Source organism: Balaenoptera acutorostrata, chromosome 10 (genome assembly GCF_949987535.1).
Source record: "Balaenoptera acutorostrata chromosome 10, mBalAcu1.1, whole genome shotgun sequence".
NCBI classification, from domain to species: Eukaryota; Metazoa; Chordata; class Mammalia; order Artiodactyla; family Balaenopteridae; genus Balaenoptera; species Balaenoptera acutorostrata.
The window spans coordinates 37,257,362-37,279,427 of NC_080073.1; the positions used below are offsets into that span (position 1 = coordinate 37,257,362).

General features: G+C 57.6%; 1 long non-coding RNA gene across 4 annotated transcripts in view; it reads right to left on the bottom strand.

Moving 5' to 3' along the window:
* LOC103008515 (uncharacterized) overlaps window positions 1-22,066 on the bottom strand; it is a 73,568-nt gene that overhangs the window by 42,018 nt on the left and 9,484 nt on the right. The window contains exons 2-3 of one of the 4 annotated variants that reach the window (XR_450371.2): window positions 18,355-18,445; window positions 186-468 (exon numbers count right to left, since the gene is read on the bottom strand). This is a non-coding gene — a long non-coding RNA (uncharacterized LOC103008515). Of the gene's footprint in view, window positions 1-185; window positions 469-2,496; window positions 2,582-18,354; window positions 18,446-22,066 lie in introns of those variants that run through there. The other 3 variants (XR_450372.2, XR_009009383.1, XR_450374.2) reach the window with 3 other exon arrangements.

A 22,066-nucleotide genomic window follows, 5' to 3' on the forward strand; every position in this document is an offset into this window, starting at 1 on the left:
GGTCGCAGATAGCCTCTGTGTGTGGGCTGAGCAGGTCATCATAGTGGAGTTACGCCTGCAGGTGCAGGACAGCCCGGGGTTGAGCCCCAGCTCTGCCACCTAAAGCTGTGTGACCTTGGGCATGTTACTAACCCTGTAAAGCCCCAGATTCCTCATTGGGAAAATGGGGAATGTCAGACCAGTACCTCAGAGATTTAGATGGGCAGTGCAGGGCGAACAGAAGGCAAGGTTGGCCCTTGGCTCGGTGTCTCCAGGCTGGAGTTGGTGCTTGTTCTGTAGGTGGAAACTGCAGGGTTAAGCATGGAGGCCACCCAGGAGGAGGTCCCCGGTGTTGGCTGTTTCTCTGCTTGTTGCGGGTGGGGCAAGGAGTCCATTCATGCTCTGCGACTTCCCTGGGAGCCCGGCCAGCTCTGATGTGCAGGTTGGAGAGAAGTTGTCGGTCCTCCTAGACCTTCTCTTCCGCAAACCCTGCTGGGCAAGTGTCCTGCGTTAAGTCTCGGAGAAGGCCCACAGTGGTCTCCTGACTCCCGCCCTTCTGCTCCTCTCACTGAGGGGTGTCCTCCTTGGTCCCTTGGCTGGCCACCATCTGGAGCCTCACCAGGCCTGGCACCAGGCACCTGAGAGGCTCCTGTATGCTAGGAGGTGGAATTCTGGGCATGGGAACGGAATCTAGACATGCTGAAGGATGGGGAGTCGGGGAGAGCTTCCAGGAGGAAGAATTGGGTGAGGTGACCAGCTTCACCTAGAGGAGAGGGGCAGAAGGGCAACACAGCCTGGGAAAGATGAGGGGCAGGACATGCCTGGGGGATTAAGCCTCAGGCTTTGGGGGTTGCTGCTGGGACAGGGAGGTGGCTGGACTCATAGCCAGTTCTCAGTGGGCTCTGTGGGAGGTTGATGAATTCCCCACACCTCGTCAAGCCAAGATGCACAGAACAGCTCTGAGCAGGGTGGGCTGGGTGGACGTGCAGGTGGGATTTGTGGTGCCTCCTCTGGCCAGTGCAGGGATCAGGCAGCCCCGATCCTGGGCCAGTGTCTGGCATCCTCTTGCTCTGCTCAGACAGCAGGTTGCCTAAGAGAGGCAACCGGTTCAAATCCTGACACCAGCATTCTCCGTCTGTGTGGCCTTGGGCAGGTGTCCACATGGAAGCCGGGGAGAGCAACAGTACTTAAGCGAAAGGGTGACTATGGGGGCAGGAGGCATGGACAAGAAGGGCCTGTGTGGATACCCTACAGTCGTTGGTAGTTGTCTTCCTGGTACCTGGTGGGCATGCCCAGGCCTGCACCTTCCCCTCACCTTGCCCCATATAACAGATGGGGAAACTGAGGCTGGCTTGGTACCCTGACTGTCCCAAGACCACGGAAAGTCTGCACCAGAAGCTGCCTAGCTTCCTGCCCCTCAGTGTCCTAGGGCCACAGGGAACAGGCAGGCAGTTACTGGGCTAGGGGCAGAGATGAGGAAGAACAGACCTGCCCCTGGGAGGCCTGCCTGTAAGGGTGCAGCTCTGCCCCCACTTCATCCCATCCTCCATTTCAGCCCTCCATCCTCACACCCTCTCTGTCCGCTGGCACCACACCCGCCCTGGGCGCTGCCACTGTCCCAGAAGCCTCCGTCCTCCCATGACTCTACTGGGCCCAGGGATGCTTCAGGGGAGGGGTGGGCAGGGACATCGAGGCCAGCGGCTTCTTTACTCCGTCCAGCTCAAGTGCAGCCCGAGCCAGGCTGGGAGCACAGCTCAAGTGAGGCTGTAGCCACCACAGGTCAGCCTGACCCCAGACTGATGCCCAGAAACAGCGTGAGTCCCTGGGGCAGGAGGAAAGGCACTGTGTGTGACGGAGGCAGCAGGACGTGTCACCTGTGTATCTGCTGCCACTGAGGAGGACTCTTCAGAACACTGAGAGGGAGACAGGAGCAAGTAAGAGAGAAGCAGAGAGGAAGAGAGGGAATAGTAGGGATGCTGAGGAAGTGCAAAGCCAAGACTCCAAGCCTCCATTGTCTGCACCAGGCCTGGAGCCCCAGCCAGGACTCTGCGCCCGGGATCTGGGCCCAGCCCACCTCCAGTGCTTTATTCCCAGCCAGGTGGGCAGAGGGGCTCAGGTGGAGAGAGAAAGAGGGAGAACGAGAGCGCCCTGGCAGGTCTCCCGTGATCAGCTCTGTGCGGGTGCTGGATGCTGAGGTACGGGAGGTATGGTCCTTGGGCTCTGTGTGGGTGTCCTCCAGCATGTGTGTACTAGGGTGCCCCATCTGCCCCAGCGCCACCCCAGGTTTTATATCTGTAACACATGTGTTACACAAACGGGATCGATCTGTACCAGCAGAAATGACCTTCCCTCAACCATAGGCTTGGTCCACCTTCCACACCAGCTTCCATGTCCACCTCACTGAGGTCCTGTACACGGACTTGATCAGTGGGCACTTCACCCAGTGACACCCCCATTAGGGATTCTGCTGTCACAGATGCCCTTGCTAGAAGGATGCTCACGAGCAGCAGGACATACCCTGGGAGTGTGTTGAGGTCCCTCTGTGAGCGTTGTGCGCGTGTGCCATTAGGATTATTGATGCTCTGTGACTCTGGGCCTTGGCTCCTCATCTGTAAAACGGGGAATAATACTTGTGTACACCTCATAGGGTCATGAGAATTAAATGCAATGGGAGAGTGGCCAGGAAGCCCAGCTTAGCCTTGTCTGGGGCACAGCAAGAGCTGTGCTCCTTGGGTTTCTTTTATGGTTGCTATTATTGTCGTGTGCCTGTTCTGTCCCCCGAGGGGCTGGACCAGCTCAGTGTGGGGTCCTGCTGCTGGCAATGCCCCTCCCAACCACCCGAGTGGGGACTTTTCTGGGGGAGGCTGCCCAGGGCTGCTCTGCACTGGTTCAGAGGCAGCCAGTTCACAAGCCAGTTCAGCTTATCTCCTGAGGATTGGAGGTCTGTCTGTATCTTCCCCTGGGTTGACATGAGGTGACCCAGTGTCCGAGAATTAAAAACCCTTCCACACCTGAGGTTCCAATGCCCCCAACCAAATCCAAGGAAGGGCCCCTCCAGGTGTGGGGGGCTCCCAGGGGGCTCTAGTGGTGGGGCTGACACAGCTGTACCTGTCTGTCCTCCTGCCCCCCACCCCCCAACATAGGCCCCGGGGGCTGGGCTCCTTTCTGCACAACTGTTCATGCTCACTGGCTCCTTCCCCAGGCCCTGGGACCCTTCCCTGAACAATCCAGACCCCTCTCCCTGCCCAGCATGTCTCAGGCTAAATAGTACCCAGAACCCCCGCAAGTGGTCATGGGCAGAAAGGCTCTCAAAAGCCACCCAGGCCCCCAGGCCTGCCAGATGAATTCCAAGACTCCCAGGGTGCCCCCTCCTACCCTTCACGTAGCAAAGACTTTCCAGAAAAGTCTCTGGCTGGTTCTGGGTCAAATCTACTGCCCTGGACATTGGGGCAGAGAAAGGAGATCCAGCGTTCATCCCCCAGACCAGCACTGGTCCCTGCAACACCCTGAACACACCAACACTTAGTGACCCCGATGGTGAGGGCTGCAGGGCTGCAAGTGTCCACCATGGGGTAATGACAAGTGTGGCTCCCAGCCCAGCAGAGGGGTCTCCTCGCTCCTTCCTTCCCCTCCTTCCTCTCCCTCCTCCCTTCCTCTGCAGTCTAAGGTCTGGGTTCTTCTCTCTGATGGAACCACCGTGAGGAGCCAGTAGGTGGTGGGCAGATGTGTCCCTGGCAGGGAGATACCAAAACCAGTGTGTACAGCCCCAAGAGAGGGACTGACCAGCTCCAGGGACTCGTAGAGGGGAGATGTCATGATTTATGCTCATGTGTTTGCTCATTTTTTACTTATTAATTTGTTCGGAAATATTTATTGAGCCCCACTGAGCGCCAAGGTAGGGAAGTGGGGTGAGCAGAGCAGCCTGGGGGTTTCTGACAGTTTGGGGTATCAGCTTTTAGCTGGGCAGAGGGATCCCAGAGCTGTCCTCCATCTAGTGGGTTTGTTCTGGCCTCTGCCAGGCACCCAAAGCCCCTCTGGGCAGACAGTGCTCTGGATGCAGCTCTGAGAATCCCACGTTCAAACCCTACTTGGGCCACTTTCCAGCGGTTCGGCCATGGGCTGGTACCCTCATCTCTCTGGGCATTGCCTCCCTCTGGAAAAGGAGGACAAGGCAATGCCTGGTCCCCAGGGTAGAGGGGACAGGACACAGGCCATGCAGGCAACACCTGGGACGTAGGAAGTGCCCAGTGACACAGCACCACGTGGATTTCCCCTCCTACCCTGTGCAGGAGGCCGAGGGCAGGGTCAGGACCCCACGTTCGCTCCCTCTGACAAGAGCAGCCCAAAGCCCACTCCCTCAGGCCTGTTTCCCCATCTGTGAAGAGGCGAGGCAGAATCACAGGGGCCCTGCCATGGCACGGAACATGAAGAGGAAACACACCCCACGCCCAACCATAGCCCAGCTCCTTGTCCCCGGAGGGCATCAGGTCTTCCATGAGGTGAGACAGCCAGATGTCTTGGCCAGCAAGCATAGGGGCGGGGTCTGGGTGGCAGGGGCTGGAGTGGGGACATGGCTCTTCCATGTCCTCTGAGTGACCCTAGATTATCTCCTCCAGACAGCTCCTTCCGCCAACTCTGCCCTCTGGCTAATGCTTATCTCCGTGATAAATGGCCCCACTGCCCTGACAGAGGAAGAGCTGTGTCCTTCAGAGCCCTCTCTATCGGGCAGGGCACAGCCGGGTGCGAACTTGGGCCTCAGCACGTCAGCACGGTGGCCGAAGATCCCAGGCCGCTGACCCAAGAGTCTTGCCAGGTGGAATGGGGGCTCTGGACCCAGGGAGGCTGGCTGTCTCACTGCCGGTTGTCTGTCTGGTTAAGGCCCTTGGGGACTCTGGTCTGAAGCGGGTGAAAGGCCAGGTCTTGGGGATTTTGAGGGGAAGGCAAGGCTCTGTTCTCACAAGGCGCTCACCGTTTTCTCCCAGAGCCCCCCAGCCTCTGCGTGCCCCGCACCTGACATGCACATACACAGCGGGACACCCAACCATGACCTGGCAGCAGAGAGGGGCTGCTTTGACCTGCACATGACCCTAATGTGGCGGCTGGCAGACACTGGCTGCGGGCTGGATCCCACGTACAGGCTGTGGAGTGGCATCCCGTGGAAAGGGTAGCATGAGCAGGGAAGGTGGTGAGCCTGTCTCTGCGAGGTCCTTTGGCGCATCCCAGCTCTAACAGCTGCTTGAACGCTGTCCCAGGGAGGGGGGCGTGACCGGCCCAGGTCCCCACCAGAACAAATGGAATCTCCAGGGCCCCGCAGGACAGGGTCAGGCTGCGCCTCTTTGCTGACAGAGATGCGCTCAGAGATTGTACATCCCACAGGAGGAAATGTCTTTCCTTCCCTTTGGTCCAGGGCCAAAGGTCGGGTCCATTGATTCTGCTTTTCCTCCTGGCTTCAGCCTGACGCCGCTACAGGCAAAGGCAGGCCGTCTGTCCACAACCAGATCCTCAGTGCTCAGCCAACCCTTGGCTCTGAAGAAATGTCTGTTGATGAATGAATCTTGGCTCCACATGAATCTTTGATACTCTAGGTTCTTGCATCCAAATATAATGTTTCATTGAAAAAAAAAAATCTGCACTTATTTAGTGCTGAGGTGGCTCCCAACACACGGCCAGTGTCACTGCTATTGCTGTTAACTTCACACATGGCCAGTGTCACTGCTATTGCTGTTAACTTCACACACGGCCAGTGTCACTGCTATTGCTGTTAACTTCACACACGGCCAGTGTCACTGCTATTGCTGTTAACTTCACACATGGCCAGTGTCACTGCTATTGCTGTTAACTTCACACACGGCCAGTGTCACTGCTATTGCTGTTAACTTCACACACGGCCAGTGTCACTGCTATTGCTGTTAACTTCACACACGGCCAGTGTCACTGCTATTGCTGTTAACTTCACACATGGCCAGTGTCACTGCTATTGCTGTTAACTTCAGGGCTGCCCTGAACCAGCCAATGCCAGTGACTTTGGGGGCAGGCGCAGGGGTAATTACATTTTAGGGGGCAGTGTAACCATCTTTGCAACATTCTCAGTGTGTGGGTATGAGCATGCATTTAAATCTTACTAGATTTTTGTGATGTTTGTGCCCGAACTTAACTTTCTATTAATAGAAAAACATGTGGGTTTTACATGTTACTCATCATTCAACATATATTGACTAAGCACATCCTCTGGGCTCCTCTGGGGTGAGACGACGGGATCCAGCAGTGGCCAAGAGAAACCTGGCCTGCTCTGGGTCCTGCGTCCCCAATGGAACAAGCACACAATTAAAGACCTGATCACAAGTTCCATGAATGCTCTGAGGAGCAGTGTAAGGGGCTCTACAGGGACAGGTACCAGGGGGCTGTCATGATCTAGAGGTCGGGAAAGCTACCCACGGAGAGGGCTGGAAGCTGACTCTGAAGAGTGAGTAGGCGTTAGCAAGGGTAAAGGAAGGGGACATTTTCCAGGCAGAGAGAACAACCTGGGCAAAGGCCAGATGGCTGGAGAGACCATTAAACCCTGAGTGTTCACTGCAGCTAAGTGGAGGAGGGAGTTGAGCTCCAGGGAGAGGCTGGACCAGAGTACACAGGCCCTCTGGGGGCCAGCAAAAGGGAGCCATGGCAGGTCAAGCAGAAGGAACAGGAGGCCAGAGGTGACTTCTAGAGGTCCCTTTCTAGCTGCTGGGTAGAAGTGGGTTATGTAGGATTTCACTCCCCAAAGTCTGGAGCTGATTTTGCTGGTACGGCCGGGGATACAGGTTTTTTATTGCTCTCTGTTGTCTCCTCCGTGCCTGTCCAGACCACGGGCTCTCGGGGGCAGGGGCGGGTCTGTGTCTAATTCATTTCTGAGGGCCCAGCGGCCATCACAGGGCCAGACATATAGCAGGGGCTAAACAGAAGCCTGCTGAGTGAGGGCGTGCACTGACCTGGTGCCCCACCTGTCTGCCCAGTGCTGCCCATGGAACTGTCTGTCAGGCCTGACTCTACCCACTAGCTTGTGTCCTCAGCCAAGCAGGGCCGGGCCCTGCAGGATGTGCTGGACAACAGGCCGTGCATCCAGGAAGCAGACTTCGTGCCTTTCCTCACGCTCCCACGCTGGCTGCCAGCCGGGGAAGCGCCAGCCCGGAAGCCCTCCCAGCCATCAGGCTCAGAAGTGCAGGCACCATCTACTGGGGCCAGATCAGATCCAGTGCCGTGCAGCCTGCAGAAGCCCAGGGTCCCACCCACAGAGACCACCCTGGCCCCAGCCTCACTTCAGGCAGCTGAAGCGAAGACCAGAGGTCCTGGGTGGGGTAGAGATTGGGATGCAGAGAACCTTGGGTGAGACTGGAGGGGAGGAGCACTACCTACTCAGGGAAAACTGCTCACCAGCTACAGCTGGGCCAATTCACCACACGCAGACGGGAAGCAGTGATTTCTCCATCCCAGGAGGTGTGCAAGCAAGACCAGAAGCTGGAGGAACTCCCAGGTCCTCTCTCCACCCTGCTGTGAGAACCCCCCACCAAGCATCCTCTCTCCACCGAGCCCCAAAAGCCACCCCTTCCTGCTCCTGGGGGACCATCACTGTGGCTGTGTGGCCACGTAGTCCCTCCTCCCCACCTCACTTGCCTCTTCGGTGACACAAGAGTGGGCGAGCTCAGGAGGTGTTTTCCTTTCATTCTCTGCTCTCAGCACCACACAATGATCGCATTTATTCCCAACATCCATAATAATTTTCTTCTAAAACAAAAACATGAAGAGTTCCAAACCAATTAGCGAAAACACAGGAAGGCACCTTAATTTCAGGACACAAAGAAATACCATCAGGCTCCCGTATTTTCCTTGTGGTAAACTGGATTGTTTCTTCAAAGGCCCGAAGCTGTCTGGAAGGGGTGGGGGTGGGAGGGAGGCCAACGTGGGAGGTCCAGGACCCCCTCCTCTGCCCCCACATCCCTTCATACCTACCAGGAGCCCTCAGGGTGGGGCCATGGTCCAACTGTGCTTCTGCCCACACACACACACACACACACACACACACACACACACACACACCCATCCTCCTCCACTCCTGGGATCACAGGCCTCCTCTTCCCTTGCACTTCTGATGAAATCCAATCCCCCAGCATAGCTGACAAGGCCCCTGGATCTGAACCAACCATCCACTTCTTGATGCCCCTCCCTCACTCTCTGCTCCTGGCCTTCGCACTGGATGTTCTTTTCTCCCTGAACTCTCTTCCCCTGGCTAAGGACACATGCATCCTTTGGGACTCAGCTTATATACCCCTTCCTCCAGGAAGGTCTCCCTGACCTCATCAAGGGTTCCCAGGGCCACTTGTACACCCCCTGCCACAGGCCTGCTCATTCTGACATGTACCTTTCTGGTCACATGTCTGTCACCTCCATTGCCACTCAGTGTCTCAAGGCACAATGCCTGGTACAGAGACTGTGCCCAGTAGGTGTTTGATGAATAAATGAATGATCCTCAAAATGCCCTCAGAACCCTAAGCTGGCCTTGACTGAATGTTCTGGTTCCAAGCTCACTGTCAAACCCCAGGAGGGCAAAAGCCTTGCCCTGAGCCTGAATGCAGGTCTGGGACCTGGGGATCCCTGCACCCTGGGGTGGGAGGGTGTGTGTGCCCAGAATTCTTTCCTAACATGGTTCTGTTATTTAGGGATGGGTTGAGAGCCCTCTGTGAGCAGGAAGCAGGAAGGAGAGCTGGGCCTCTGTTCTCCCACCCAATCCCCAATTTGGAGGACATGCAGCCTGTAATTTGGAAGGCTAATTTGGTCTGGGGTTAGAAGGGAGCGCTCTGTGTGCTGAATGATGCCATGCTCTCCCAGGGGAGGAAGTGTCCTCTCCTCAGCTCTCAGGCACAGGCCACGCTGCTCCCGCATAGCCCCTGAGGCCTGGGCAGAGACCCCTAGAGCACTGGGTAGCCAGCCCTCCGCCAGAGGAGAGGGAGAGAAGGAGAAACCTGGGGTCCAGTCCCCTTAGCCACTGACTGCCCAGACAGGGGTTACCTTGGGTCAGTGGGCCCCAGACGTCAAAAAGAACCAACGGAGGGTCCCCAAGGACGAGGGCCCCAGAGTGCCCCAGACAGCTGCTCAGGAGAAACACTGGGGAAATGGGCACTGTGATCACCTGGCCCAGAAGCCACAGTCCCCAGCAACCCCCACTCCTGCTGCTGCCTGAGCCCTGCCACAGAGTCACTTAACATCCCTCCAGCATGATGGGTCATCATGCTGTTTCCAGCCTCTGAACACTGTTCACCTCATCCCCTGTGAAGCCCTGTCTGACCACCAGGCTGGATCAAGATCCACTTCCGAGCCCCCACAGCGCTGTGCTTCCCATTTCACAGCACTGGGCGTTCTGCCCTATAGGTGCCTGATTGCCTCCCCCATCAGAATATGGGCTCAGTTAGAGTGGGGCCTGGTCGTGGTCCCCTTGGTGGCCCAGAGCCCTGCCCAGGGTCTGGCTCAGCAGAGTTGGTATGACAGGACAGGCAGAGAGGCTGCTCCACTCACAGCTGTGTGGCCTTGGAGTGGCACTTCTCTGGTCCTTGGTTTGCCTGTCTGTGGACCAGGCACACAGCAGCATTTCAGTATTCAATGAACACGTGAGTGAATGAATGAGAAGCTGGTCTAGATGGTCTGCAATCCCTGCACCTCAAACCCTCCACAGTTTCTCTCCTCAATCAAGCTGCAAGGCTCTCTGCCCAGGTACATGCCAGCCGGGACTGGCACTGGCCTTGGGATGAGGTGGCCAAAAGCCCTAGGGACCGTCAGGGCAGGCAGGACACGCAGGGGAGCTGAGAAGCTGGGGCCTTGAGAGGGTGATGGGTGACAGAGCCTTGGGGGGGAGGGCATAAAGACTTCAGGGTGACAGATAAAGTCCCCATCCCTGAACATGCCTGGTGTTTTGAGGACCCTGGCCTGCCTGGGGGCAGCACCCCATCCCCAACTCACCCACACTCCAGCAGCTTCTCCCGAAACTTCTGCTCAGCCTCTAACCGTCTATCACTGGGGCTGATGATTCACACGCTCCGCACCTCTTTCCTCTTCCCAACTAATTATAGCTCCTGCGTGTTTTTCCCCCTGGAAAAATGTCTTCTTAAAAAAATACATCCCCAAGCCAGCAGTAATTAATTTGGTGAGCACCAGTGTGCAATTCAGACAGACTCTGAGGACAGGAAGGTCCCAGGTATAGGGAGAGGTCTTTTGTCCAACAGAGGAAGAGATGGGTATGGGACGCAGGTGGACATGGGACACTTCAAGCAGCAGAAGCTCAGCCCATCCCCCACTCTGCCTACCATGACTCCGGGGACCTTGGGGAATTACAGTCATAGTAACAGTCATGGGGACTCTACGGAGCACTACTACATGCTGGGCACAGTGCCAAGTGTCCACCAAGTGCACTGACGTTCCATCCTCTGACACCTGCTGAAGTCGGCCCTACTGGCCCTACTCTGGAGAAGAGGACACGAGCTCAGAACCTGCCCGGAGTCCCACAGCCGTCAGTGGTGGGGTGAAATGTGAAGCCTGTGGCACTGGTAGCCGTGGCCTGAGCAGAGGGAAGCCCAGGGCCATTAGCCCCTCAAGAGACAGGCAAGCACATGGCCCTCTGGCCTGTCTCTCCCTCACCCACCTTCTGGGAATCACAGCCCCTGGAACTGGGCCAGAGTTGAGACCACAAGTGTTGTCTGAGCTCTTCGTGGGGCCCAGTGAGCAGACAGCAGAGCAGATGTCTGAGCAGGTGCCCCGGCCAGGTGGAGAGAGAAGACACTGCCAGGACCGGGTCCTAGAGCAACAGTGATAGAATGACTGAGACATCTGAGACTGGGTCAGGGAGCCAGACAGATAGAGAGGGGCAGAGATGGAGACTAAAACAGAGAGACAGACTCAGGTCTGAGTCAGAGCCCAGAGGACAAAGATAAACCCAGAGAGAAGAGACAGAGACACAGGGCAGGGGACTGAGCCCCAGACTGAGCAGCAGGGACAGCTGAGATGGGAGAGGACCCCAGACCTGGTGTGGCCAAGGGGCTGGTTCAGCCAGAGAACCAGAGGCCTGGCGGTCTAGGAGAGAGCCAGGAGGGAAGGAGTGTTGAAAGGAAAGTGAGAGAAGAGAGATGGAGGCCCAAAGCCTCATGAGGTCAGGCTCGGCTGGCATGGGCCCCAAGAAGATGGGGTAGCCATGGACACTCTAGCCTGGCGTGGGAGTTGGAAGCATAGTGCCTCCTCATCTCTATCAATCCAGGAAGACTGCCTGGGGAGGTGGCTCCAGAGGGGGTGAGCACATGGGCATCAGGAGAGCTGAGGTGCATGGATCAAATGAGCAGGGGGGCCCACCCCAGGAGGGCTCCCCTGGAACGGGCTCTCTGACGCTAGTCTGTCCCCCCATCTCCACCAGCGCAGAGGCAAAGTCCCTCTCCAGGGGGTTAAGGAAAATCCAGGCAAGCCTAGGCCTCTCCTTTTCTCCAGGGGAAGTGACACCCTGGGGCTGTTTGTGTGGTCAGCCTGAGGCCAGAGGCCTCCTGCTTGTCCTGCAGAGCCACGTGCCTCCCAGCCAGGAATGGAGACCGGCAGATTCAGAGCTTCCCCCTGAACCCAGGATACGGGCAGCCTTCCCTGGAGTCCTGGTGTCCGGCTGGGACAACCCCCCCACACCTTATTCCCCCCCGGCCATTTGGAAATATACCCCCTCTACCAGCCCCCAAAGCTAGAGGTCTGTCCCCCTCCTCAGATTTCTCAGGCAGGGCCAGGTCTCTCTCAGCTTAGGACAGGACTGTGCTTCCTTCCCCAGACCCTCAAGTCAGGGCCTGTCTCTCCCCTCAGACCCTCCAGGCTAAGCGAGGACCCCTCTCCCAGCCCCTTGGCCTCGCTCTGCCTTGGCAGCCCAGGAGGTGTCAACAGCCTCGCTAACCACAGGCAGACAGCCCTGGCTCCAGCCATAACCTCCCCCAACTCCTCTGGACACCTGACACGGCTGCTGCCTGCCCTGGGTCAGGGCCCAGTGCCCAGGACCCATGAGCCAGGCAGCTGTCGGGATTTCCGGCTCAGGGGGCCTCTGGGGCTGACACCTCTCAACCACTTTCTCGTCTGGACTCTCCTGGCCAAGTCTGTGCTCTTCTGGGGTCGGTGTCTGGATCCTGGAGCATCTGTCATGGGAAGGGAGGGGGACAGAGAAGTGAGCAGGTGGCCTTGGGTGACCTCGAGCCCAGAAGACTAGCACAGGCTCTCAGGATGTGTCCTTGAGCCCCAGGAATGAGGGAAGAAGTGGTTGACGATCCCTGGGAGGGGGGTTCACCAATGCAGGAGAAAGGTGCCCATGCAGGCCTCTCATTCTTGGTTTGGCCACCCTGGTGGGCCTGAGACACTACAGTGATTACGGCATTTTGATGGAAATACCTGTTTCATGGATCCCCAAGACAAACCAAGAAATCTCCTTTTGCAATGACGTAACGGGAGGTAACACAAGGTAGGGTCTGGAGTCTGACAAACCAGGTCTCGCCAGCTCAGGCTCTGAGGAGATGACCAAGCCTGTTTCTTCACCTATAAAATGGTGCTGCCAGTAACTCCCTCCTGAGAGAATGCTATGAATAATTGAAATTTCACACATGAAGCTCAATGAACATGAATGGCTCCGCTTTAGGCGGCCAGGATCCCACTAGAGGCTCTGAACCTGCCCCCTCCCTGGGGCCCCCTTTCCCTTCTAGGCCCCTCTGGGCAGAAGACAGGCAGGCAGCCCTCAGCCGCTAGCCCCACTGCAGTCTGGGGCAGGCCAAGCTGAGGCCTGGGGGTAAGGCGAAGGCCTAGGTGGGGCAAGGAGCCAGAAGAGCCAGGCGGGTCTCCTCCTGGGTGGGACCACTGGCAGGCCTCTGGCCCACGCTCAGGTCTCTGAGCAACAGGGACTGGACTGGCTGAGTGCCTTCCTGCTCCCGCCTGGAATCCTCAGGCCACCCCAGGGTTCAGTCACCCTCTGTACCCCAACCCTGGCTCTGGCCCCCTTCCAGGCCAGCATGGACTTTGGCCCCAGCTCCTCTGACAAGCAGAGAGGGAGGACACCGGGCCCACCCCCACTGCAGACCGTTTTTAGCCCCCAAGGAACTCGGCGTCCTCCCAGCAAGGGTGCGTGGGTCTTAGCTGGGTATTAATAGCTCAGCTGGAGGAGGTGACCGGGACTTTCACAGCCAAATCCTGGGCAGGCAGGGCAGCCCTCTTGTTGTCCACATGTTCTCTGCTGGCTCTCCACCATTCCTGTCCCCCAGGGGTTCTCTCATCTCCCTCCAGCCCCCACCCCCTCACACATGCCTGGTTCCCCCCTTGTTGAATCTCCCTGTGCTCCCCTGTGGGGAGGGGGAGACCTCTGGGGTCAGGACCCCAGCGGCGGGTCAACAGCTGAGGCTGGATCGTGACCAGGCCTTGTGGGAGATAAGAACAGAGAGGCCTGTGATAAGGCTTCCTCCTTGGCACCCTTCTCTGCCCGCTGGCCTCTCATTCCCGCTTGCCTCCTCCATCCTAGCTCCCCCACCGGCGGCTGTGTGGGCTTGTCCCCAGATCTCTGACCATGCTGGGCCTAGAACAGAGAAGAGGTGGGAAAACCTAGCTGGCAGAATGGAGGCCTGGAAAAAATGCCTGGGACGGTGCTGCTTGCACACGGCTCAGGGGGGGCAGGTGAGGCCTGAACTGGCTGCAGGGCCACCTCTCTGGGGCAGCCTGGGAGTGACAGGGCCCTGGGTGGTGACTGGGGATCTAGGGTCTTGGCACAGTTCCTCTCCTGAGACCCCCCGCCCCCCATGCCACAGAAGCATCTCACATACCTGCCTCGACCACTCACCCTCACTGTGTTAACTCACCTACCCCCACTCCAGGGCAGTCTTGAGGGTAGAAATCAGCAACACCGATGGAGTATGATCAACATGGAGGCGGGTGCTGTGATCATCCACGTTTCAGAGATAAGCAACCAAGGCTCCCATCCTGAGGGCAGGGAGCTGGGACTGGAGGCCAGGCCCCCAGCCTTGCTCTAGTGGCTTTGGACATAAGATCTGTACCCAGTCCTTTTCAAACTCATGGTCAATCCCTGGAAGCCCCGTCTTATTTATCACAGGCATCCCTCTGTCACCGGTCCTGGCACACGTCACTTCCAGGATACAGCAGGCAGGCTTCTGAGTCTTTGGGGACCTCCTTCTCAGTTAGCTATGGCCTTCAGCACTGGACTGATTCTGACCTCTAACCTCTGACCCTACCTCAGCCTGAGGCCTGACCTTGACCCCAAACTGAGCTTAGCTCTCCATCCCCATCAAGTTCTGAGCAATAGCCCCTGCCCTCTGACCCCTGACTCCAAGTCAAGTCTGGACCTCTGACCATTGGACAAGAAGACCAACCCTTTGATCTCTGACCTCAGCTCCCGTTTAAGTCTCAGCCCTTAGGCCCAGCTTGAATCCAGGCCACCACCTGCTGGTTCCTGCCCCAGGCTGAGCCCCTAAGCCAGCCCCAGGCCTAGTCCCTGCCTCCCTTCCTGAGCCTCAGTCCTGGACTCACCCCGGCTCCCAGCTCTCAGCTTCTCAGCCTGGAGGAGGCCCTGCATTCTCCTCACACTCATTCAGCCACCTCCACCCTGAGTTTTGAAACAAGCTGACACAAGGAGCACATCACACCAGGCGATTTATGACTTGGACTAGCAGAGGCTGGAAACATATGCTGTTTCTGGGCTGGATCTTGTTGTTTGGACCACGGGAAAGCAGAGCCCACAGCAGAGGGAAGGGAAACAGACGGGCAGATGGGCCCTCGTGCACACAGACACCACGTGGTGGGGCGTAGAAGCCCTGGGCGACCTGGGGCTGAGGCCACGCTCTTCTGGGGCAGAGAGGCAGGCGCACCCACACACTTGGCTCTGGAGGAAACAAATTATGATAAATGGGACACTCCCCTCAACTCCTGCACCTAGTTTTCTTTTTAGCCACAGAACACATATTCACAGCAGCTCAGAGTGGAAACTGGGTCCAAGTCCCGGCTCTCCTTCCCACAGGCTGTGAGCCCTGGGGCATGCCGCTTAGCCTCAGCCTCCAACAGTGTCAGCAGCCTGATCTGTAACATGGGGATGTGATGCTACCTTCCTCGTGGGATTTTTTGAGGACAAATGCAATTGCTGAGGCAGAGGCCCGGTGCATGCCTGGCACACGGCAAGAGCTCATGAAGGAGCAGCTACTAATATTTTATCAAAGTCCAGCTGTTCCAATTGGAGGGTCAGTAGCCCCCCCTTCTGCTCCCACCCTAGGGCTCCTGGGGGACACAGTTTGGAAACCCTTGACCAAGATTCTGGGCTGGCAGTAGGACCAAAAGTAGCATTAGCTGACGATTATAGGAGCCAGAACAGCATGGAATTTGTCCGCATGGAATTAGGTCACAGAATTCTTAAAACAGAGAAGCCACAGAAGCCAAAAACACTCAACATCTGAAGGCACAGTGATCTTCTGGGCCAAGATTGGTGTGGACCAACCAAGAAAGAATGGATCCCTGCCTTGGACAGCAGGCTGCGGCACCGTCACATGCCTGTGGGCTTTTCCTGAGTGTCCTGGAGCATCCAGCGAGTGGAGGGCCTCCGGCTCCATCATGATCTCCAAAGCCCTGCATTTCCTGGAGATTTCCTGCTTCCCCATCGCCACTCTGCTCAGGTGTCCGGAAAGTCCAGTTGCTCTTGGGCGCCCCCTCTCCTTGGCCAGATCGCCTCTCTGACTCCTCCCAGGACTCCTCTGCCCTGCTGCTGAGGTCCCTTGGGCGAATCCCAGAGGGCCATCCCTCAGCATCCCTGCTGCCCTCCCTGGTGCCCAGGCCCTGCAGAGTGGGCTTTGGACACACTGGTGACCTTAGGCCCTACCCACTCTGGGCCAACATTTCCTCAAGAGTGAAGGAAAGGAGTTGGCCCCGTGGGGAGAAGGTGAGCACCTGTGCACTGGGAACCCACTGTGCCCCAGGCATTTTACATCCATCATCTCTGATTCAGGAAACAGAGGGTAGGACAGGGGGAGTGACTCTCCCAAGGCCACACAGCTGGGAAATGGCAGGGGGAGGATTTGACCTAAAGCTGCCGCCCTGAGAGCAGAGGCAAGAAGTGAGGTCCCAAGTGTGGGCGGGCTAGCCTCAGTGTGCAGCTGCAGAGACCTACAGGCAGCACATCCTGCATCCCGATCGTTGGGGGCTCCCAGCCTCCACCATGGCTGGCTGAGCCCCGCCCCTGGTGCCATTCCCACATGACCCTTCCGGGTGACTAATGAGGGCCCGGGCACCACTCAATAATTGGCCTCGTTAGGCGGCTGGGGCTGCCCAGGGGATGGGGTGGCGGATGCTGGGCCCCGCGGGGACAGACCAGACAGCCTCCCGTTAATTACCTGAAAAATCAGACAATTAGGTCTCCTGCCACCCACCTGCCCATGTCCTGCTGGCCCCTAATTATCAACGGCTGCTGAGCAGGCTGGGAGTGACCTGGATTTGGACTGATGACCAGCCACTGCCATCTCTCCCATCGCCCACCCTGCATCCCTCACAGGCTGTGGACATAGAGAGCTGGGGGTGGAGGGTTCTCTCAGGGATCTTCCTGTAGCCCCATTTTTCCAGCCCTGGACACTTCCCACCCACTATCTCTCCTGCCGAGGGCAGCTCTAGAAGAGAAGAGATGGATGTGTGGAGCCCCGGTAGCCCTCAGGGTGGAAGATGGGTGGACTGCTGGGGGAGGGGCAAAGACCTAGAAAGTGGAGTCCAAGAGGTGCGGGGGCTGATGAAGTGGCTGACCTCCCCCTTGGGCCTGGCTCCTCCAGGGAAAAAATGCCAGACTGTATTCAGGTGTAAGAATGGCCGAGAAGATGAAGCTCAGAGCCCTCCTGTGGGCCCTGGCCCAGCCCAGGGGATGCTGGGGGACCTGGGCCTGACCTTGGAGTCCCCCCACTCAGAAGGAGAGATGGACCTAGACAAAGCATGACCATGATACAGCCTGTGGTGTTGGGGGAGGTGTGGAGAGAGGGACTTGGCCTGGCTGGGGTGATCCTGGAAGGCCTCCCAGAGGTGATGACCTTTAGGCTGAGCCAGGTTGGAGGGTGCACTGTTCCAGGCAGAGGGAACAGCACATGTGAGGGCCTGGAGGTGCATCCTTTTCTGCTTTTGCTGAAAGCAGTGACAGTGAGGCCGGGTACCCCTCAGCAAGTATCTACCATGTACCAGGCCATCAGGTGAGGGTGGCTAGACTGGCCCTACCCCAGGAGGGCTGTGCAGGGGAGCTGGGATGGGGGGCAGGGCTGCAGGCACAAGCCAGACAGACATCAACCCCAGGCCTCATGCAGCTTACAGTCTCACAAGGCACATTTTGTTCCTGTTCTTGTGTTGTGTGGTAGGTCACCAATGTCCATTATATGGTGTATAGTTGGCTGGATGGATGGACAGACGGATGGCAGACTGAGCCCCCCAGGTGAAGATGAAGAGCTTGAGACAGAGCAGACCTGTTACTTCCCACCTTCTGCACCCTCCACCTCTACTAATGTCATGCCAGAGCCCTGGGCCAGAAAGAAGAGGGATCTTTCCCAGGCTCTGCATCTCCCTCCATTGCATTTTATCTCCCCAACTGGCTCTGGCTCTCCCAGAGGTTGAGTACCCAGCCCTGTCTACCAATCTTGCACTCCAAGCCAATTTGACCTTTGCCTGAGGGAATAACCTTGTGGGACGTTCAGCTGCGACTGGAGATTGGAGGGGGGATGGGGTCCAGGGGTTGGGACTCCTGGATCAATGTGATGTAGTATCAATGAGAGGAGGCAGGGAGAGGAGCTCAGCCTCCAGAGCTCACCCACTTGGGTGGGATTTTTTTGAGGGGGAGGTCAATTACATTTGTGTTTATTCCTTATTTCTCTCTTTAAATATAGTATTTGATTAATGTAAAGGAATATCTGTGACAATACATAATAACATAATGGACACTGGTGACCTATTGCACAGCACAAGAATAGGAAGGAAGTGTGTCTCGTGAGACTCTAAGTGCCAGGAGGCCTGGAGTTCACGTCTGTCTTGCTTGTACCCACATGCCCCGCCCCCAGCACCACAAATAGCGCCTGGCACCCCATGGGCCAGCAACAGACGTTCATGGGTGGAACCTCCCTGTGTGTGCCACCCCTACCCAACTCCTGCCTCCCCCAGTGTACCAAGAATCTTGGTTTATCACTTCTGCTCTTTTGTAAGAGCTCTATCATACACATATGAATGCCTAAAACAGTATTGTGTAGTTTTACTCTGGTGGGGGACTTTATAAAAATGGCTTTGAACTGAATGTAGTTTCTTGCAATTTGTGTTCTTCATTCTACGTTATGGTTTAGGACTCACCCTTGCTGCTGTGGGAGCTGTGGTTGATTTCTCAATTCTCCTGTTACTGGATGTTTGTGTTGCTCTTAGTTTCTCCTCAGGAACAGTGCTGCTAAAAACATCATTATTTGGGGGGGATTTTATTATCATTATTGTTATCACTTGTCTTGTTCCCATCCCGGCAGAATACACACTCCCTCTTCTCCCCCACCCCCCTGCACACACAGGTACTTCCCAGGCACACTGGTGCCCCAGAACGAGGCTCCCTGTGACCTGAGCCAACCCTGGAGGGGCGGGGGATGGGTAGGTCTGGGTAGGGGTCCAGCTGAAGCGACTCCGTGTATCTCATATCTGGATGAATACCCGTGCACCCCACCTTGAGTCAACCTCACAAGTACATCTGGCTCCATGTTCAGAACAAGATGAAATGGCGAAACAGACTATGTAGTCGGATGGTCCTGGGTTCAAAGGCCCAGTTCATCTCGCACAAGCTCTACAACCTTGGGTGAGTCACTTCTTTCTGAGCCTCAGTTTCCTCACGTGTAAAGTGGGGGTAATCTTAGGACCGCCCTCACAGAACATTACAGGGAGCCCCGTGAGTGCTCAGTGGTGGGCAGGGGTAGCTGACATCGTTGCTGTTGCCCTTTTCCCTACTCCTGCTTTGGCTTCTTCTGCTCTCCATCTAAGGGGCTTTCCAAGGCATCCCATGGCCACCCCTAATGATGAGGAAGCTGAGGCACGGCGCATGGAGGGCCCCTACCCAGGGACCCGTATGTCCCAGCGCATTCCCTGCCGCAGGGCTGATTGGCCCCCCTCCCGTGCATTTCCCACTGCCTCTGCGGGGTCTGTGTGCGTGCAAAGGACAGCCATGCTGTCCCCTCTCCACCACGTGATCCATGCCCTGCCACTGAGCCTCTTGTGCTCCTTCTCGCACTGTCTCAGCCCTGTGGTGTGAAGCTGGGGATGGCAGGGAGGGCAGCACCAGAAGGCCACCAGGGCCAGCAGCCCATCGTGCAGCCTGTCCCCAGCCTCCTGTCTGGGCCCCACCGTTACCTCCCCCATCCCATGGGCACCTGGAGTCCCCACCCTCCTTGACCAGCCCCCCTTTGTGCGGAGGACCCCCGATCCTGCCTGGCTTAGGGCCTCCCGGACCCTGACACAGCCTCCACCCTGCTCTGAGGGGTGGTCACGTGATGGGCTCTCTCAGCCCTGTACCAAGGGTGTGACAGGGAGCCTGATGCTGCCTCTCCAGACAGATGGAGCAGGTGGGGCTGGGAGAGGAGGCCTTGGAGTGCCCAGGAGTCAGGTGCTTAATTTTGCAGTCGCACCCAGTTTTTGGATGAGGATTTGGGGCTCAGTGTCAGGCCGCAGGGTAGGAGAGTTGTGGACCACGAGCCCAGATCTGCGCCCCCTGCTGTCACTGCTTGCATTCAACAGGGTTGAGCTGAAGTGGGGCGGTCTCCTCCAAACACAGACTTCCTGCTGGAAGGAGCCCACTGCTACCACCCAGCAAGGCTGGCCCCCTCCATGGTGTGGGGCCAGGATCAGGGCCAGCCTTCACCCCCAGCTCTGCTCCAGAAGCACTGGCCGCCCTGGAGAGAAGTGGGTGAGAAAGAACCGTTCCCTTGAATGCCCTGCACCCCTTCCCACCTGCCAACACCCGCGTTTCTCCAGCTCCTCTCAGGGAACCCCCTCCTCACTGCTGCTGCAACATTCCCTCCGGGCTCCCACCCCCACAGCCCCCCGGGCCCCTCCTCGGGCCTCTGGGCGGGAGCACAGTAATTCGAGTTATTTTTAGCCAAGCCGCATCCTCCTAGAGACTCGAGTCAAGGGGAAACCGCCCCCGCACCTCCAGGAGCTGCTTGCAAAAAAAGATCGATTAAAACCAGCGCTTGGAGGGCTCGTGCCAGGCAGGCGGGCCAGCTCTGAGACAGAGCGAGGACCCTGGGCCTCTCACCCGCGAGCTCCCCGTGCTAGGGCCCGGTTGTTAGGTGTGGCCGGGGTCCCCCACATGCCCCTCACTGCCACCACTCAGCAGCTGTCCTCAGCCCGCCCCCTCCTGGCCCCATCCCCGTCATCCCTGCAGGTGGTGAAGAGGGCATCCGGGGAGCCATCCCCACTCTCCCATCCCCCTCTGGGCGGGGTGCCTTGGGGGTGGGCAGCCTATGTGTTTCCAGGGGAATCTGGGGGGCAGGGAGGGACCCCTTTATCACCTGCCTGGCCTTCTGGCTGATTCAAGCCTTGTCCCAGAGGGGCTATCAAATGGGACAGAGAGGGACTTCCCTGGAGGTCCAGTGGTTAAGACTCCACGCTCCCACTGCAGGGGGTGCGCCTTCAATCCCTGGTTGGGGAACTAAGATCCCACATGCCACGTGGTGTGGCGAAACAAAACAAAAACAAAAAAGAGGAACAGAGACCGTGGGCAGGCCCCTTAAGCACTTGGCATGAAAGGGTCCCTGGAGCCTCCCCACAACCCCTAGTGTAGTAGGTGGTGCCCTCATCCCCATCTCAAAGGGAGGTCACAGAGCCACAGAAGGACAGAGTGTTTGCTCAAGGTCACCCAGCTGCTAAGTGTCAAGGCAGCACCTGGGTCATGCCCTCCAACCTATACCAGTGGACAGACCGCGAGGCCTTAGAATGTGACGACCAACTCATGAACAGGTGTCGGGGGACACAGGAAGGACTGACAATGCTGTACGGGGTTCCCACCTGCCGTGGATGCCACAGCACACTCTCTCAGAGGCGCGCTCCTCAGCTAGGACGTGACCCTCCTTTTCCCAAGCTGTCATCAGTGTGTGTCTCAGGCAGCATCCAAGCCCAGACGAGCTTCCAGGAGTGGCCTTGACAGAGGAGAAGGAGCTGGGTGACCCTGGGCAAGACACTTTACCTTTCTGGGCCTCTGTTTCCTCATCAGCAACATGGGATTAACAAGAGAAGCCACTCTGCGGGTGTGGCGAGCACTGGCAACAGCTGATGCACAGCTCCTGGCTCCCGGCCCTAGCAGGATGCCCCTGTTCTGCCCAGGCCCTGAACTTAGGACTGTGTGCTGGAAGGTGAGGAAACCCACTGTGGACCAGGCCTCTGGGGCTTTGGGGGTGCAGTGACAGCTCAGGGAGGCCCTGATCAGCTGGGGTCCGGTGCCAAAGAGTCATAGGGAGCAAATGCCAGCTTGTGCCCGCTCAGCCCCTCCCACCTCTCCCTGACCTTACACGGCCTGCCTTTGAGCCCCAGCAGCATCCCTCCTCTCCCAGGAAGGCTGCAGAGTCCCTCTTCCAAACCCCAGAGGCTCCTGCCTAGATGGACCCCTCTCTGTTCTACATCTTGGGGTCCTGTGCCCACAGCTTCCTCCTGTCCCAGCCCCTCAGGCTCTGCGCATAATAGATGCTCCAGGTGATCGTGGCAGTAGCCCTGGCCCAGCAGACATAAGGGTTTCAAGCTCAGGGCCTCACAGGGCCCATCCACCGATCTCCTAAGTGGAGCTAGGAATCACCCTTTCTGTTTGTTTGCTCCATCACGGAGAATCTCCCCCCAGCCTGTGTGGCTGACCCCATTTTACATGGGGCAGGGGCAGCAGGAGAGTGATGTGCAGACCCTGGGAATTTGGGTGATTTGCCCAGGCACCCACAGCTTAGAAAGGGCGGTGCTTGGGCCAAAGCCTGTTGTCTAGGGCCACAAGCCCTTCTTGCTCAGGGGCACTCAGTGTGACCTTTAGGGTCCCTAGCTCTCCTGACTG